Below are 17,599 nucleotides of genomic sequence, written 5' to 3'. Positions count from 1 at the left end.
GGCTGCTACGGCCTCTTCAAAGGCTCATTGGTCAAATTGTCCACAGTCGTATCGGTTAGAAATGAAACGAGATGGCTTCAGCAGATTGCGTTTCGTATTCCATCGCCTGCGGCCGCCTTGCTGGGTTGCTACGGTTTCTCCTCCATTTCTTCCCTCTATAAAGCAACGCTGTCGCCAGTATTTCTGCTTTTCTCACGCTCATGAATTTCTGCCGTGCTAATACTTTCTTCCATTCCATTTCTGATGCCTCGGTCCGCATCCTCCATTTTTGCCGCATTTTATCTGAGCCGCATTTGCCATCCGGATTTCGTAAGGAACAATAAGGGAAAAAGGCAAATGTGGATGAGATGATGTCGAGATGCTGTTTCTCCCTTGAAAGGAGGAAATAAGAATTGTGACCGGAGGTGCAGATTCATTCTTGGTGTTTATTACCTGCGTTGGAACAGTGGAACCCAGCACAATCAGGACTTATAGACTGTATGTGTGTGTGTGTGTGTGTGTGTGTGTGTGGGGGTGTGTGTGTGTGTGTGTGTGTGTGTATATATATATATATATATATATATATATATATATATATATATGTATATATATATATATATATAATTCTTTTTTTTTTTAAGTTTATATATAAAATATCGTGTACGTCTCCTCCTCTTTGTTTTATGTACTAAAAGCCCTTAAGAACAGCATTGCATAATCTTGCAGGTAAACAGTCATTTTAGATAGTCGCCTTTTTTTCCCCACAGGGTGTACAGTGGGTGTAATTAGACAAAGAAATACGCATACATTCGGGTGATTAATCATTAACTGCTAGTAAATGGAAATGAGACTCTGTTGATAAACGTAAATTTAATCCAATCAATAAGTGATCGTTAGAGTAGAGTGGTCTATGGGGGAAACTTTGAATCTCTAAAACCCTTGTGTGAATCAGCAACACATTCACACACGCAAACACACACGCAACCCTTGTGGCTTTTATTTAAATTTTCTCACAGGTGAAAAATCTATACCATGCATACAGTCTATGCTTGGTCCTCATTAGGACAAGCACAGTAGCAAATGTATGGCGAGATGGTGGATGGTATTTTCACACTGACATGGTGAAAGTGCTAAACTGCAAAGACAAATGGTTGCATTTCCTTCAGAACTGCGGGTGTTTATTCTAAGATTTGGGATCTCTGTCACTTGATGCACATTGTTCAATTGTTTAAGGTAAAGGGAATTAAATTTAAATTGGGAAGTGGCTCTAAGTAAGACAGCAAAAGATGGCTTAAAAGGGCTGGTATTTATTATATATTTATAAGTTTCAGACAGGTTTTGAGAACTCGTGTCGACTTTTGGACCCCCTGGATGACCACGAAATAGTCTTTTTTTTTTTTTTTTTTACTTTGGGAAAAGAAATAGAAAACGCATTGAGGTAATTGTTTGCAATAGATCTCCAATTTCTCCCAAGCAACATTGATCAAACTCATTAAAACTCCCTTTGGAACATGCATGACAAGCAATTTGGACATTAATGCCTAACTTGATTGCTTTTTGCTTTTCTGGGGGAAAGGCAGTCTGAAACTTCACTTTTAGAGTCACTATTGATTTTGGCTGTTGATCATAGCTGGGTTCTATTTATCTCTCACAATATTGCCCAGACTTCCAAGATTGCGATCAGTTTAACCACACAGGGACAGCTTCAGGAAGTCCAACAAACCTTACTGACCCTTAACCTTACCTAACTTGCACAAATACATCACACACTCCCATGAAATTGACATAAACATAAAAACTAATGATGAAAACCATAGCGGTCATGAATCAAAAAACTCTTTGTGTGAGAAATTAAATTGCTTCCTGCAATTTCTTATGGAATGATAAATTACCCAATAAAATATCAACTAGATCCCAATCCAAGATTTGGAAAATCCTGATCTGGGATTGTATAGATAGAAAGAGGTGAAGTTTCATCCAGATTCATTTACATTTTGACCAAGGGGAAAAAAGTTACTTTAAACAGTCTATTTTTCTAGCACAAACATTTACATGGCACAATCTAGATCAGAATTTAATGACAACATATGGATTCTCACCAAAACATCCATCTCGCAAAAACAAAATACAAGCAAAGCCGCAACCATAACACGCATGGAGGTTGTAATAGTGAAACGGAATATTTGGGTTGAATCGAACTTGCATCAATTATTACCCTTGCATTTCTCTGCCCCACCTAAATAAAGATAAATGAAGTAGTTCTGTAAAACACTTCACTGTTGACCACAGCAAACAATTTCCTAAGAAGCAAATATTGTTCCATATGTTACGATCCAGGACATACACACGACTGAAACTATAACACTGTTTCAAATATCCATTACTTTTAAAAAATATTTTTCTTTATCTGGCTGTTCACAATATTTCACTGAAAGCCAAACAAATTTATTGACCTTAAACTAAAACGTTATCACAGAGAGGTACACAACACAATTCCAACTGGTCATTTTTGCAGTGGAGTGATAAATTATAGTGGCGATAGCATTACTAAACAACTTTTGTAACGACAAGCAATAACACTGAATGCAAAATAAAGTAACAGCGGTTAAGAGATAAGCAGGACAAAAAATAAAAACAAAGCTGTAAACATCACTGACCAATATTACCAATTTAGGGGAAAAAAAACAGCACTGCACGGAGAGACTTTTACATTCACAAACTATTGTAACAGCTTAGTAAATATGACACATGAGCAAACGGCAGCCTATGTAAGATGTGTTGCATGATAGCGGGGTCACTTCTTATACGGCTGATGCAATATCAAGAAAAAGATGCAACGCAGGGCTCGGACCAAAAAAAAAATACAGGTATGAAAAAGGATTTATAACTCATAGGGCTAATCTCACACAGGGGCACTCTGTGTAGCAAGCTTCTAGTTATTGTGAAGGTCCTGCTGGAAGTCGCCTTCCCGCTGTGCGTTACTATGCTTTTCCACCGGCCGAGCCCTGCATCAGCCCTCATCAGCCTGGCCTTGTTCCCACTGTGCGTCCCATTTTACTGCACTGCTAACATGACACAATAGCTCCATTCCATCCATGCTCCCGATCAGCCATATAACAGAGTGAGAATGCACTCAAGGTAAGAATAGCTATCGTGCATGTCATAGCTTTGGCAGGTCCATATTCTCCTCATTGATTATTCTAATATTGAGAGACACGGGTGGAAACGGATTCATGATTAATCATCTGTACTTTTTGTTCGCTTAAGATTTTATTCTGTATGAGAGAGGTGGTACGTGTCGATTGATAATCCGATCGGCGGGCATAAAAAACCCGTGCTCCGAAATTTCGGAACAAATCGTCTTTAGCGCACGTCTGTGACATCAGTATTTCCGGAAGCTGGTAGAAGCAGAGCGAGCGAAAGACATGGCGGGTGCACGAAGAACTGGTCTGTATCCAAGACGAACGCGATGCTGGAGATATGAAAAGATCTTAAAATTGTTCAAAGACTTGACGGTAGGAAGGCTAGAAACTCATGTCCATGAACGGCTGATGGCAGAAGGAATCGGGACAAATACGGATGGAGCAATGAATGCGTTGACATGGAAGTGGATACGGCTGCTTCTACTGCTATTTCCGGTATATTTGGTCAATCTGCACATGACTAAATCATTTGCTCGAAACTGTGATGTATGCATCATAATTTTAATCCGAACTCTGATACGATGAAAGAAATGTTGTCCATGTAAACGTAGCCATTGACAGTTATGCTACACATCATCTCATCACAGCAGCCAGACTTCAGATTGTGTTGCTTTCCGTCTCTCTCTGCAATGACTCAATATTGCAATATTCAGTGCACTGGATAAAATGCAATGACATCCGCGCGTATGTCCGCAGGTCTCACGCTAGATCAGCTGCGCCACAATTTAGACGCGGTCCGAGCAGGGGTCTGCAAAATTGGCAAGCAGGCGCAGCGAGCCTTGCGTCTGCAAGAAAATCGGAATACGCCAGCATTTCCGCATGCAGAGCCCTCTACGTTTTTCGTTTAAAGATCAATGTCTATTTGAGGTTCAAGTGGCAACGCATCGAGCTTTCAGTTTAAACACGGATTCTATGAGAGCGTATGTTTCCTATTCAAGACACTATGGTCTATATGTCCATGTGTGTGCAACCTTGAGTTATTTCAAAGCCAGTAGTTGCTACTTAATATAAGTTGCCATTATTTTCGGTATCATTGAATGACTGTCATGCAAGGCTGAACTCAGGGAAACCGTGAACTCAACTCACTTTGTGTTTGTCTGTAATTGGTCTTTCTATTCTCCCCTACAATTTTCAGTTAACGAGTCCATTGTGAATGGTGTCTTTCGACAAATCAAAAAAGTCAACATGTCTGGACGTAACCCCTGCCGTACCACTCTGTTGTTTGAGAGCCATACAAATAAAAGGTGTCGCCTTATTAGCGGCATATTATCCGAAAATTGATTTTCGCCTGAAATAAAATGTCAGAAGAAATTACTTACGTGAGCCACAGGAAAAACTATTCGTTAGATGTCTCGCTACAATCAAATAAATGAATCTGTGTCTCACCGAAATAAATGGAAGGCTCCTTCTAGAATGTCATTCCGTTTGTCAAATCTATAGACAAATGCTACCACGTCAGTCATTCCTGGGCTGTCATCCGATAAATTATTTCCTTTGGCTATGTAGAGTTGACTGTTTTTGTCACCTCCCACTCCCAATCATCCGTGAGTGGGAAGCAGGCACATGCCCAGAAGGAGTTTGATGTTTTTGGTTTAATGAGTCATTCATTGCAAAAATGATTAGAAAAGGAAGTGCAATTAATATTTCTGTTCAAAAGACACAGAGTTGTAGGTGTGTTTTAGAGGTTGATGATGAGTGTCAAATGTCATATTTAATGGAACAGCTGTAAAGGCAGCCAGTGGCCAGGTGGTTAGCACGCTTAGCTCAGTGCGGTTTGAATCTCGTTCGAATGTGCTTGCTGGAGTTTTCCTTCCTCCAACATTCCCAAAACCTGTATTCAGTGGAACCTTGGCTTACCAACTGAATTTGTTCCATTGAAATGAATGTAAATGAAATTAATTTGTTCCAGACCCCAAACAGTCTTATTTACCTTGTCAGTTTGTGGTTAAAACGCTGTAGAATATAGAAATAAGTCAAACTATCCTTAATTATTGAGAAATAACATGGCGTATTCACTTACAAATCATTAGCGGCTTAGCCTTTAGCATACATTTACGTATGCTAAAGAGATTTCGCAGCAGACTTTGACCTCTGGCAGTGCAGTTAACACTGGCTGAGATCGATGCGTTCACCTTGTGCAAGCTAGCTAGCAGCCAGAGCTGGGCACTTGACCCTTTTCTGCCAGTCCGTCCTTCGTCCTCCATCCTCGTCCCTCCGTCCTTATTCCTAAAAATTAGCGTCCCCCGACCCCGTCTGCCCTCGTCCTTTCAAAGCACCTCCGTTCTAACATTCCATCGGACGGACCGTTCCGTCCCAGGGACGGAATGCCCACCTCTGCTAGCAGCTAGCTAGTGGAGGGAGAGCTGCGGTTTCGTGGAGGGGTCATTTGTAAGTCAAGGTACTACTGCAGTTGTATATTATGCCAGCAGTCTAAATTGTGCTAAATGTTGCGGCGCTGCCTGGAGTTCAGTCAAGCAGGGAATGATGGTGGGATGCTCCAAAATAAGCTTAATGAGAGAGTGAAAAGTGTTTTGCTTGCGTTCACCTTTGATTTACTTGTAATTACCAATGGATTTAGCTTCACCGGGCAAACCAATCTCTTAGATTGGATTTCTGCATAGAGCAGTTTTCCTTCAAGATCGCTGTTCCTCGCAGCTGCCTTAGCACAATTTTTTTCTCCTCCTCCTCCTCCTCTTGAGCTGAACACCCCCTACCGCACCTTTCATCTAGTGCCACTCTGCATATCAGAATGTTCCTAGAGGGCTGGGGAAAAGAAGAAACAAAAGATAAAAATGCAAAAGTTCGGGGTTTTTGCTTTTCATTTTTGATGTGGTTGTCATGGAAACAGCACCCTGTCCGTTCCGGTGGCGGTAGCGGTGTCTGCGATAGGGCTTGACTGATGCGTCTCTCAACCAAATGATGGGGGATGAAACCACGAGGAGAGGAGCAGGCGATCACCCCATTGGGAGAGGCCCCGAAAAATTGAACCGAAGCTCGGGCAATAGTTTTGCAGCATCCAAGCAATTAATAGGGCCATAATACACCAATTACCGGAGCATTTTATTGTCCTCTTTATCGCTTAGTGTCGCTGGAAATTGGAATCTGAAGTCATTTTGGGTGTGAGGTAGCAGTATATTTTATTTAGAGCGGATTGCTGAGGGTGAGGACCGGCTAAATTAAACAATAGCTCCAACCATGCCGGCAGTTTTCGCAGTAATAAACAGCCCTGAAAATCTGTGTTCTTGGTCGGATCCGCATCATACATTGACAATAAAGGCTTTGTATTCTACTCTAAAATATTGATTTCATCCAAATTAAAATGATGTTTTACACAGCGGTGGATTCTATTATGGCGGCACCAGCCACCAACCTCCGCGGAATATGACACCTAACATTTTATTTTCTTTTGGTGCAATTGGATTGTACATTGGATTGTATGTGGAATTTGCTCTGGAGGATTTTGCTAGTAAACAAAAATAAGATGTGACCGATGTTTGGAAGTAAGGCACCTCCATTCGTACATGAGTAATTCAAGGTTGCTCGCTGTTGGTAGAAAGTGACCGGGAGTGTCGGACTGTGGCTGTGTTGGGTTGTAAACGAAGAGTATGGCGCACTGTAAGCTAAAGATGAACAAGAGGCTCACTCGTAATGATCTTACCACTTGTGGAAAACTAGTCACCTATTGTACGGCAAAATAACAGCATGTAGCAACGACTAGTTACTCAATGCGTTTTCGTTTAGCGGGTATGCAATGTAAATAAAAATCCACACAAGTCGATTGAATTTGCTCGTCTGTTTTATTTTCTGTCCCTGAAGTTCATGAATCATACAATCATCAGATCTGGGCAGCTTTTTCCATTCTCGCCAACATTAAAAAGTGCTATGTGCTTTGCAAGTAGCTGTCGTAATTCATCCAAAATGCCTGCATCGTTGAACAGAATGTCTTTTGACCTGAGAGGGTTTGTTCGAACTTGACTTCACTTCACACAATGTCCCATTTCAGTCTACACAATACATCAATAACAAATCGTTAGCTTGAAGCCATTGCTCAAGTGTCAATTTTCCAGACTTTATACGCACCAAATAACCCTGGTAAACTGTGGAAATTAATTGTAATTATCCATTTCATAAATCCGTGTTTTATACATGACTGTCCACGAGCTTGCCCTGACCAGATGTTAGGACGGCTAATGAATGACATGAAAGAATGGAAAGCCACATCTGGACCAGGCTTTCCCTTGAGCGTTGTTCTCTCTTCTACCTCTGTGACCTCTGACCCTGGTCGTCTAATTAGCCAGCTCGTGTAAAAAAAAAAATAAAAAAAAAAAAAATAAAAAAGGGGCAGAAATGCAGCACCACGGTAATGCAGATGAGGAATGTACCCTCGGTGGCTTTTTAGCACAGTCAGAGTCAAGGTCTCCCGCAGTGTCCAAAAGTAAAGCACATGCAGTCTTTCCATCCTCACACGACCGACACGATTTGCTCCTCTAGAAAAGGACGACTGGTGAAGGTTTTTGGAAGTAACTCTTGGCTTTTAGTAATATGAATGTGTTACATTTCTTTTTCATTTTACTTCAAAAAAACAAACGGAGTAAAATGTTTTCTTACTAGAGTCACGCGGTTCAACTATTTACGGTCACGTACGATGCGCAATCCAATCAAGAACAGAGTGACAATGTAGTCAAACCGTCACTTGAGCGCGTCTCTGGTTCTTCATCCGTTCTAGCTTCGAGCCATGGGTGGAGTAACTCGGCGTGCGGGCAATTGTAATGTAAAATAGCAGCAATTTAGAGCAGCATGACACATTTTCAGAAATACGTCGCGAACAAAAGAATTTCTTGGTAGGTCAATTTCACACTTGACGGGTAAGTGAAGTGTTTTGGTTTATATTATGAATTTCAGCCGTGCTTCCTGTCAGACTATAGTTATTCTGTAGTTAGGATGCAAACAACGCTGTTATAAAATGGGATTTTATCGTTTCACCTCAGCTTCCCGTCTCGCCACATTTATGCTTTTTTGTGATTGGTGTTTTTTTTTATTTTAGATTTGATGACCTCTTTCTACCTGACAACAGGGCTATTTTTTTATGATTGATGTTTTGTATTTAGAATTTTTTTTTTTTCCTGGCTGATGACTTATTTTGAATCTCAACACCACTTCCTATCTAAAACAGTTGCTCTCCAATTCAAATAGAACACATACTGTTATAGGTATGAAGCAAGGTGTTTACTTTGTTTTTTATTTCACACTTGATGGTTGGATGGGCACTCACATACACACACGGTAATTTTTCACAATATTTATAAAATGTTCTAATTTCCTGAATTAAAAAAAAAATTTTTTTATGTCATCCTGTGTATCTTTGTTCATGATTTTACCAGAAGTTCCACCATTCAGTGCTATTGCTTAATCGTATGATTTTACACATGAACACTGTTGTCAGGATGACTTTGACAGACATTTCATGCAAGTGCCGTTCATGCAGTATATAGAAATCTAAAAAAAAAAAAAAAAAAAGGGAACAAAACTCTAGACTTTGTAAAACGGGCTTGTGTTTTAATGGTGCCCTTTGATCGAATTTTACCTCGACGGTATTGCTTTAAATGTAGCGACTACGCAGTATTGCTACATTTCAATTATTCCAATTCTGCGTTAACAACAATACTATCAAAAAACAATGAATCGATTAATCATGCCCAAGCCAGTTTTGAGGATGTCGTTTATTGTTCCAAATAATCCTTGTGCCTTCAGAACAATGAAAACATAAAATTCGACTTGAATCTGCACTATAATTTTATTTTCGACATAGAGAGGAGTGTTTAAAGAGAGTTGCGACCCAGACACGATATTTACCGTTCTGTTGAAATGCTCCCATAGGTAATAACGTCATAATAGCACACATCAACCGGGACATTGAAGAACATTCGAGTAAGACTCGGAGGCAATAATAACCAAACTGATTGACATTTCACTGTTGTTCACGTTTGTAATAATATGCTTTCAAGTTAGGCATGGAAATGACTTTATCATCATATCCTGACAGCTCAATAGCTGTCAGGATAGTGTGTGGAGGATAACATTTTTATTGTTTTCCATCTTTGTACACTGACAGAGCCCTGTCTCACAATGGAGGAAAAAAAAAAAAAAGTTTTTTGATGTATGATTAATGGCCACAGCTATTCAAAGTCCTGCTTGTTGTTTTTTGTCAAATGGCGCCCAATTCAATGGATATATTTTCTCTTCCTTTTTTCTTCCACCTTAGTACAGTAGGTAAATGTGTAGAGGACAGATGTATGTTCTACTTTTGTCAGAGCATGTTCATTCCGACTCATCGCGATTGTGGTCTGATCAAAGATGATCACACACAAGAGCTGGGCATTGCGACTAGCCGACGGACCGGTCCGTCCGTCTATGACGGACGCCCGGTGTGATGACAACCAGCGCTAGAAAATGGATGGATAACGTTACGAAAACTCGAGTCACACATGAACTATAGTCACTCATTCATACGCAAACTCATAAGCTATTCCTAGATGATGATTTGAATTGGGAGGGGCGGGCCTGGACAACAGAAGCATTTGCTTCCTTCTCCCCCTATAATTCGTATCCCTATCTCGAGTCTTTATGTTCATTCGCGTTTCATATGTTTTCTTTGTTTGAGATGAATAAAGATCAAGTCAAATTTCAGGACTTTCTTGTATTCACATACAACCTTCAGTTCAGTGTCGACATTCTGACAAGGCCTTTACGTATTCCGGAAACCTGCTTGAAAAATGTTTGCCCCGCCAGCTTAATGAAGAGACTTGACAGCCTTATACAAACATGATCATGTCAAGAGTCCTCGGTGTGTTTAAAGCAGATTCCCCAGTGCACTTAGAGGCGGTTTGTCGGTGGAATAAAGCCGGTTTTGACAGGATCCAATGTATCATGGACTCCAAGCGTGATGCGTGTGTTCCTCACAGTCCGTGACATGATTGTGTACAAGCTGACTTCAGTGAGAACATTGCGCTATAGTGCCGTCTCTCACGCGTGAGAAAAAGCCTTTTTTTTTTTTTTTTCTTCTCTCCTTGAATCTCTGATACACATACAATTCTGAATTAAAGAAAAAAAAAAAAGTCTCTTTTTCCCCGCTGTCCTTCACTTTCTTTTATTGGGACACGGTGAATGGGTAGAATGGTGCTGTGGGACAATTAGACAAGGCCAAACAATGTTGTGATGTCTGTGCTCTCTCCCACAGCGAAACGGGCAATTATGATCGAGATGTACAAAGCACACCATGATCATGTGTTGATGCTGTTGTGTATTCGGACAGACAAATGCAAATGTCTTCTTTTTTTTTTTTCTCTCTCTTTTTCAATCCGACAAAGATGACAAGGTAGCATGTAGCGTTCTCACAATGTTTGAAGCCCTCCCGGACATATGGGAACATCATGTCGCCTTGAAGTATCATTGCTCTTGTCAACATTTGCTTTGCTCTTGTTCAACTTTTGTGCCATGGTGGAAACTTTTCGAAAAGGAAGAGATTTTCTTTTTTTTTCTTTTTGTATTGCACGTTTGAATACTCATTACATAAAAAAAACCCAGAAAAAAAAAACAGAAATTGATTCCACATATTCCACATAAAAAGAGGGTAGAAAGACGCAACAGCGCTCTAGTGGTAGAAACGTGCTAGTGCGCTCCAGCCTTAATGGGTTACAGCAAAAAAAAAAAATAATTATAATTAAATGAAATGTTGGGCGGCACGGTGGTCGACTGGTTAGCACGTCCGCCTCACAGTTCAGAGGTCGTGGGTTCGATCCCGGCCCCGGCCTCCCTGCGCGGAGTTTGCATGTTCTCCCCGTGCCTGCGTGGGTTTTCTCCGGGTACTCCGGTTTCCTCCCACATTCCAAAAACATGCATGGTAAGTTGATTGGACTCTCTAATTTGCCCCCAGGTGTGATTGTGAGCGCGGATGTTTGTCTTTGTGTGCCCTGCGATTGGCTGGCAACCAATTCAGGGTGTCCCCCGCCTACTGCCCCCGAAGACAGCTGGGATAGGCTCCAGCCCCCCCCGCGACCCTTGTGAGGATAAGCGGTATAGATAATGGATGGATGGATGGATAATTCCTCATTTTCAGGCCCATTACACAAACAAATTCTTGAGAAACAGTCAGAAATAACTTTCAGAAACCTACATATCCTTTCCCAACTTTCCACCCATAATTTGTTCAACGGTGACATTCCCAGTCGCTGTCCCTGGCGTTGCAGGTGGTCAAGGCACACGTGGGAATCTCCTGAGCAGTCGAGACCCCGAATGCAGTGCTCTTGGCTGTCCTCGGGGAATATGACTCTGTGTCCTGCAACCCGGCTGAAAACGTCATGGTAATAATGAGCGGAACTGTCATCAGGGGAACGATTCGCACTGGAACTGTCAAGCACTGGCAAGTCAAGTGTCTGAATGGATCTGCGATGAGTTCGTAAAGGATGAGGCATTGTTGTATACTGTATAAAATGCGTATGTAATATGGTTTTTTTTTTTCTTCATTTTTTCGTTTTTGATTATTTTTGGCCAACCTGACATTTCCTTCCCTTAATGTAAATTAAATAGTTGCATTTTTATTCAAGAATGAATTACAATAGTTGTATATACTTTGTATATTATGGTCACATTTCCTGCATTAACCGTATGATTAATTACAATCTTTTTGGGGAAATGCTTTCCAATGGAGCTGCATTCATGAATATAGTACATCAAAAAAGCCCACGCGGTTAATTTGGGCTTTTCATCCTTGCAATTTACCAAAATTAAAGGGCACATTTCATTTGTGGAAGTGTCAAAAGTAATACACGCGGGAACTTGGTAGCTTGTCTGGGTGATGGGCGTTGAGTTGGGACCTAACAACAGGGCTTGACAACAAAACCATTCCAGAGATTTCAATTATCCGTCATTTAGCCAGCGGAACGGAGGCAAGACCTGCTTGAAAGACACATTGAGAGCTCCACCTGGCAGCTAAATGAGAAAGCCAAGATGATTTGCATTCTGTGCCCGGGCTGTTAACTTGTCATCGGGCGAGCGTGACGATCGAGTGAAAATAAACATCTACAAGCTCCACTCTCTGGAGTTGAAAACCAATTTATTTTTTTTTTAAACATTCATTATTGCCATGTTCGCCTTTTTATGCTGTTGTTTTTCACAGCGCTATTCCGAGTTAATTTATTATTCATTTTCACCCTGCTATCTTGTTTGCAAACACTTGGATTGTTTTACACGTCTTCAAACAATGTCCTGATGCTAAAATTGGGTATGTTTTCTTTCAAGGCAATTTACACAAGTAAAAGGAAACAAATTTACACACGACCCTTTTATTATGATTGTCAACATACTGAAATAAGGACAATGTTTTAATCTTGAATAGACTTGAAAACAATTGGAGTAAGAAATGTCCATTTTTTTTTCTGAAGAATTATTTGGGTTTAAGATTTTTTTTTTTCTTTTTTCAATGCTGTCACAGTCTGTCTTTTGAGTTTGCTTTTTGACTCTAGTTTCATGTTTTTCCTTGCGTTCCTTTTCGTCTGTTTCTCGTTAGATTATTGAGTCGACCTGTGCTTGTCATCCTGGTCTCTGGTGTTAGCCAATCAGCTCCCTCCTACTCTGTGTCTTGTCCAAGTGTTGTCTGCATTTAGTTCCCCGCTTTCTTTCAGTCCTCGTCGGTTCGTTGTCATTTGTCAGTGGTCTGTTGTCTGTTTTCAAAAGTCAAGTCCAAGTGTTTGTTTTGTTTCATTTTTTCATTTTTGAACATCCGCGAACCTCGTTTGTTGCCTTTACTTTAAATTAAACCGTTCCATCTCCTGCTTTTGGGTCCTCAACCGAGCAACAAGCGTGAAAAATGCCATTCAATTAGCATCAATTATTCTCAAATTTTCATCTGTAGTGCATACAGAAAGAACGGTCCAACTCTCCCGTCTGTCTTTGATTGGATTTTTTTTTTCCTGGGGCACAGTGGCTTCTTGCAAATATAATTAAAGGCACAAGATGGGGCCAGAGACGTTTTTTTTTTTTTTTTTCACAGATAATTTTAGGTACTATTGACTACTCTCGAAGGTGTTTTTTTTTTTTCCATCTTCCTCCGACCATCAACTGTCATCCTTCCTTTTGCTGTATATTCTCGTTTTATTTTCCCATCATACGACATTTTAGAAGGCTTTTGCCAAACATAAAAAAAAGCCAAAATGAACAGTTGATCCTTTGGTTGCTATTAACGAGCAGTTTGTCAGAGCTGAGCATCAAGTCCTTTTTATTTTTAATCACGCAGTGTGCCAGCTATCTGGCCGGTCAGCGAAATGTTCCTCACAAGCAATTCCGGAGTCAGCTTCTTTCAAGTTACGCAGAGTTCTATTCTCCCATGAGATAAGCAGTTTCTTTACTCCATATCTAAAGAGCTCGACAACACGCAGCGCCGCAGATAAGGCTGATAGGATCTCTGTTCACTCAGAAAGATAGATTGCATGGCTTGTAGACACAGGACTTAACAATCGTATTGGCCAATAGTCTCGGTGCTACCTTAGTGTGAGCCTCCAAACAACTTTACCGCAAGTCCTGCGGAAAACTGGAACTTTTTGCTTAACAAACAGTCACGTGTTCCATTGTAATGTTCGGTGAAATGACGTGCCAGATTTAGAAATAAGGCATCCGTGTTTATTCACAAACGCAACTTTAAGACACGACGCTGCGGGCTTTTGCACCCCCTGCAGCGTACCCGCACGCTTCAGATTTCGCACCTGTGATCTATTCATGGAAGTAAGGCAAACAACAAAAGCACACGTGGGTATTTTGAATTTATGTATCCAATATAATGGCGCACTCGCATGAACAAACTCACACACACAATAAATGTATTGTGTGTGAGTCTTTTCATATTCTTTATATGCAAGGAGTTTGAACCAATTCCATAACTCCTTAACACGGGTACTTAAAGGCCTAGATGGACTAATCTGACGTTGGCCAACTGCGAGCGATGCGTACCCCCTGTCGCGCTGGAAAAACACCCCGCCGCGACAGACAGCGACGCTGACCATTAAAGTAACTTTTGTGCATGCGTGAGATGTAATACCCCTCCACACCATTGGCGGCGGTAGTCACTATTCCTCATGGTTAAAATGGTCAAAATTTGACCCTACATGAAAAAAAAAATAGTGTAGACTAGCATGGGTGCTTACGAGCATATGCTTTTTTTTGTGCTGGTCTTGCTGGTGTCACCAGCAGCTACTAGCAGGCCATTGGCACAACAAAAACAGCCAAGATTCAAACAGCCGGACCTTCAACCACCGGACAACCTGCTCTACCAACTGAGCCAGAGCCGGCCAGCAAGACCAGCATGTTGCTGTCGCTCTGATGCCAGCTGGTGACCAGCTGGGGGTCTTGCTGGTATCAGCAGCTACCACTGGCAGGTCAACAACAGCTTGCCGGTCTTGCTGGCCAGTTTGAATCAGTTGGTAAAGCGTCTCGATCAGTGACTGAAGGTTCAGATCGTTGAATCCCACACCGGCAAGACCAGCATGAAAACCGCATGGTCGCTGTCCTGTGAAAAAAAAAAAAAACGTTCCACGTTACAGGCATCGTATTAACATGAAAATTGAAAAAAAAAAATCCCAAATTGGACATACGTGTTTTTCATAGGACAGTGACAATATGATGATTATGCTGGTGAGCAGGTCTCTGTAGTTTTTTTATGAACAGGGAAAACGATTTGTATTTTCAGAGTTCACTTTTCAGACGACAGAGGTGAAAACGCACGGCAGATAAACAGAAGCACAACGGGAAATTAAATGAGAAGAACTCTTGCTTTTGTGGACAACGACTTTATATCCAGGGCAAAAACAGGATCATCTGGCAAGACTTCCAAATCCATCTTGGCATGGATCCAGCCGCATGAACAAGGCAGGTAAAGATCTGTGTCACGTCACACAAACAAACATCCATCAGTATAGGCAAGCCCGCCAATCTTAGCTGCAGTGTGACACGTGCGTTAATTGGCCTGACATGGGGAGAATCCGCTATCTGAGCGGCGGTGACTGGGCCGCAGATCGACATCCGCTTGGGCTCTCGGAGGGGCTTGACCCAGCAAAGCCCAAGCTTATCTACTTCCTAGTAGAAGTTTCTGCAGCACACTCGCAGAATTAGGAACGACTTCAAGAGGTTTGTGCGCGTGCGTGATTAGACATGCAATTAAGGGGTTTGTTTTGCGACGCTGTCTCGACATCACAGATCGCCGCGGGTGGTCTCTTTGAGGCCCGGCACCGAACAACGGAAAGCAATCATCCGCAATGGGTGCAACGATGACGAAATACCTGTGCGCTTGGTAAATCTTTAGTGCGTCCAAAATAAACGCAGCATTACCATTGAGGCTCCTATTAGGCTTTATTTCAGTACATTTCTACGGACAACATATATTGCAATGGGTTAAAACGCGTCACCGATAAATACGCTAATAGGTTGATCCAAGTATAAAAGTATGAAAATATAAACATCCCCGCACATGTGAACAATTGTCCCATTTCCGCACCTTCACTTTGGCCTAAACCACTGATGGAAGTTTTCATTCGGACGGCCTTCGACAGCAAGTCTCTGCTCCGCTGAACAATGTGGCCATTATAATTTCAGAGTCTGGGACCACGCTTGTAAACCTTTTGAGTTCCTATTTCCTGTGACATGAAACATCTTGTATCCCTGATCTGGAGACTGGGTTGAAAATGGAGCCTAATCCTGGCCGCCAGTCGCACCGGACAAACTGAGAAACGCGACACCAGTCAATCACCAAGAAAGCTGAACCCAATAAGGAATGTTTTGCTTTCACGGTGAGTGTGAATGTACTCTGCAACTAGAATGGCACAGAGTGTAGCGCAAACCGATCTTTATTACAGGGGTCAGCATTATGTTGTGCAGCTTCGATGAAGAAATTGAAAAAAAAGATCAAATGAAAGGAAATCTGATAATAAAAGTGGGGGGGGGGGACATCCTACATTTAAATCTCTATCTAGATCTGCACCTTAAGTTAACCCTTAATATTGCACCATCTACAGTAATTGGAAAAATGGACTAAAGTAATTGGACATTTCTTTTAAATCACTTATATCATTGCTATTATATACCGTATATTATTATATATCAGTGTGACCGTCATTCATCGTATAATAAATTAATATAAGTAAAGATCCTGTAAATTGAATTTCTTTATTTGTTTCTAAATGCATTCATCATGTTTAACAATAGTTATAGAACGTTGGCTTCTTTCAAAAAGTAGTAATCCATCAATTTGTTGTATATATGTAATATACGATGAGACGATTAATATTAAGTCCGCAGTTTTCTTACTCCAGAAGACGAAAGCCAAAAGGCTTGGTTTTACCGTCATAACAGCCCTCTGAGGGAAGCTGTAACCACAAAGTGACAAAATCTGTTTGACACCCCTGCAAGGTTCCGCATATAACGTTCCGTATTATTTTCAATGAACAACGGAAACATGGTGCGATTGTCATGGAAGACGCACCAGGCTGGTTATATCTTATGCTTAAAACCCAGAAACATATTTTTGGGTGTATTCTCCTCAGATTGGATGATTCCAGCAACTGGAGGTTTTAAGCAGGTACTTTTTTTTCGCAGATGGACACCTAGCGCTTTATTTTGGCATGGTTCCTTTTTCCTGTACCCAACATACCATCAATCTTTGGGGAAAGCAGAATTTGTATTCACGAAGGACCATCGTCTTAACCCATCAGAACTCAAGTGCAAACTTTGTGGCCGTTTTCTCCCCTTAATTCTTCTGACAAACAACGAAGGGAACCTCCTTGGCAGACATAACAGTTCCAATGCAGATGAGGGAATGTCCTCATTAAGATGCCCTTTCTCTTCACCGCACTGCCGCATAGCTTATTTCTATTCGTTGCCCCCTGAGTCCAAAGTCAAAGGTCGCCCGTTGAGTTATGATTGTTGGGACCGCCGAGTATATAGAGTTGGAGTTAGGGCGCTAGGCATGTCTCACTCACCCTTCAGCTGTCGTAGATTTTTCCCCCCCCTTGAGACTGGGCCTCTGCTGAATGACAGGTGTTAGTAATGACTGGAGTTCAGAGGTCTCACCGAGCGCAGCTGCATGCGGCCTCTGGTTCACAGTCTCCTTGAGAATTCCAGCATTTAGTGGAAGCTTTGCTTCTGAACAACTGGCGTTAATTAATATGACCATTTCGGCTTTTTTTTTTGCACCTCCAGCCACGGCACCGGCTAATTTTCAAAGGCTCGGTCTCCTCTGCCGTGGACGTTTATATTCGGGAACTGGAATCCAAGCGTTCACTGCTACGGGGAAATGTATCCCTCAAGTCGGTTTTTGAACAGGTAGTCAAAAAGTCTTGCGTAGCTTTTTTTTGCGTTTTTTTTCTGAAACACGC

The 17,599-nt window shown here is 41.5% G+C and overlaps 1 long non-coding RNA gene across 2 annotated transcripts in view; it reads left to right on the top strand.

The window, feature by feature from the left end:
• LOC147141259 (uncharacterized) overlaps positions 1–15,945 on the top strand; it is a 139,813-nt gene extending 123,868 nt beyond the window's left edge. For both annotated transcript variants that reach the window (XR_015088454.1, XR_015088453.1), the window contains 2 exons: positions 14,920–15,102; positions 15,822–15,945. This is a non-coding gene — a long non-coding RNA (uncharacterized LOC147141259). The remainder of the gene's footprint in view (positions 1–14,919; positions 15,103–15,821) is intronic.
• The last annotated feature ends 1,654 nt before the right edge of the window (positions 15,946–17,599 follow it).

The sequence above is a fragment of the Filicampus tigris genome, chromosome 10 (genome assembly GCF_054856515.1).
Source record: "Filicampus tigris isolate MCC_2025a chromosome 10, RoL_Ftig_1.0, whole genome shotgun sequence".
Lineage (NCBI taxonomy): Eukaryota > Metazoa > Chordata > Actinopteri > Syngnathiformes > Syngnathidae > Filicampus > Filicampus tigris.
Note: the sequence above shows the minus strand (reverse complement) of the source record. Positions and strands in the feature narration are given on the sequence as shown.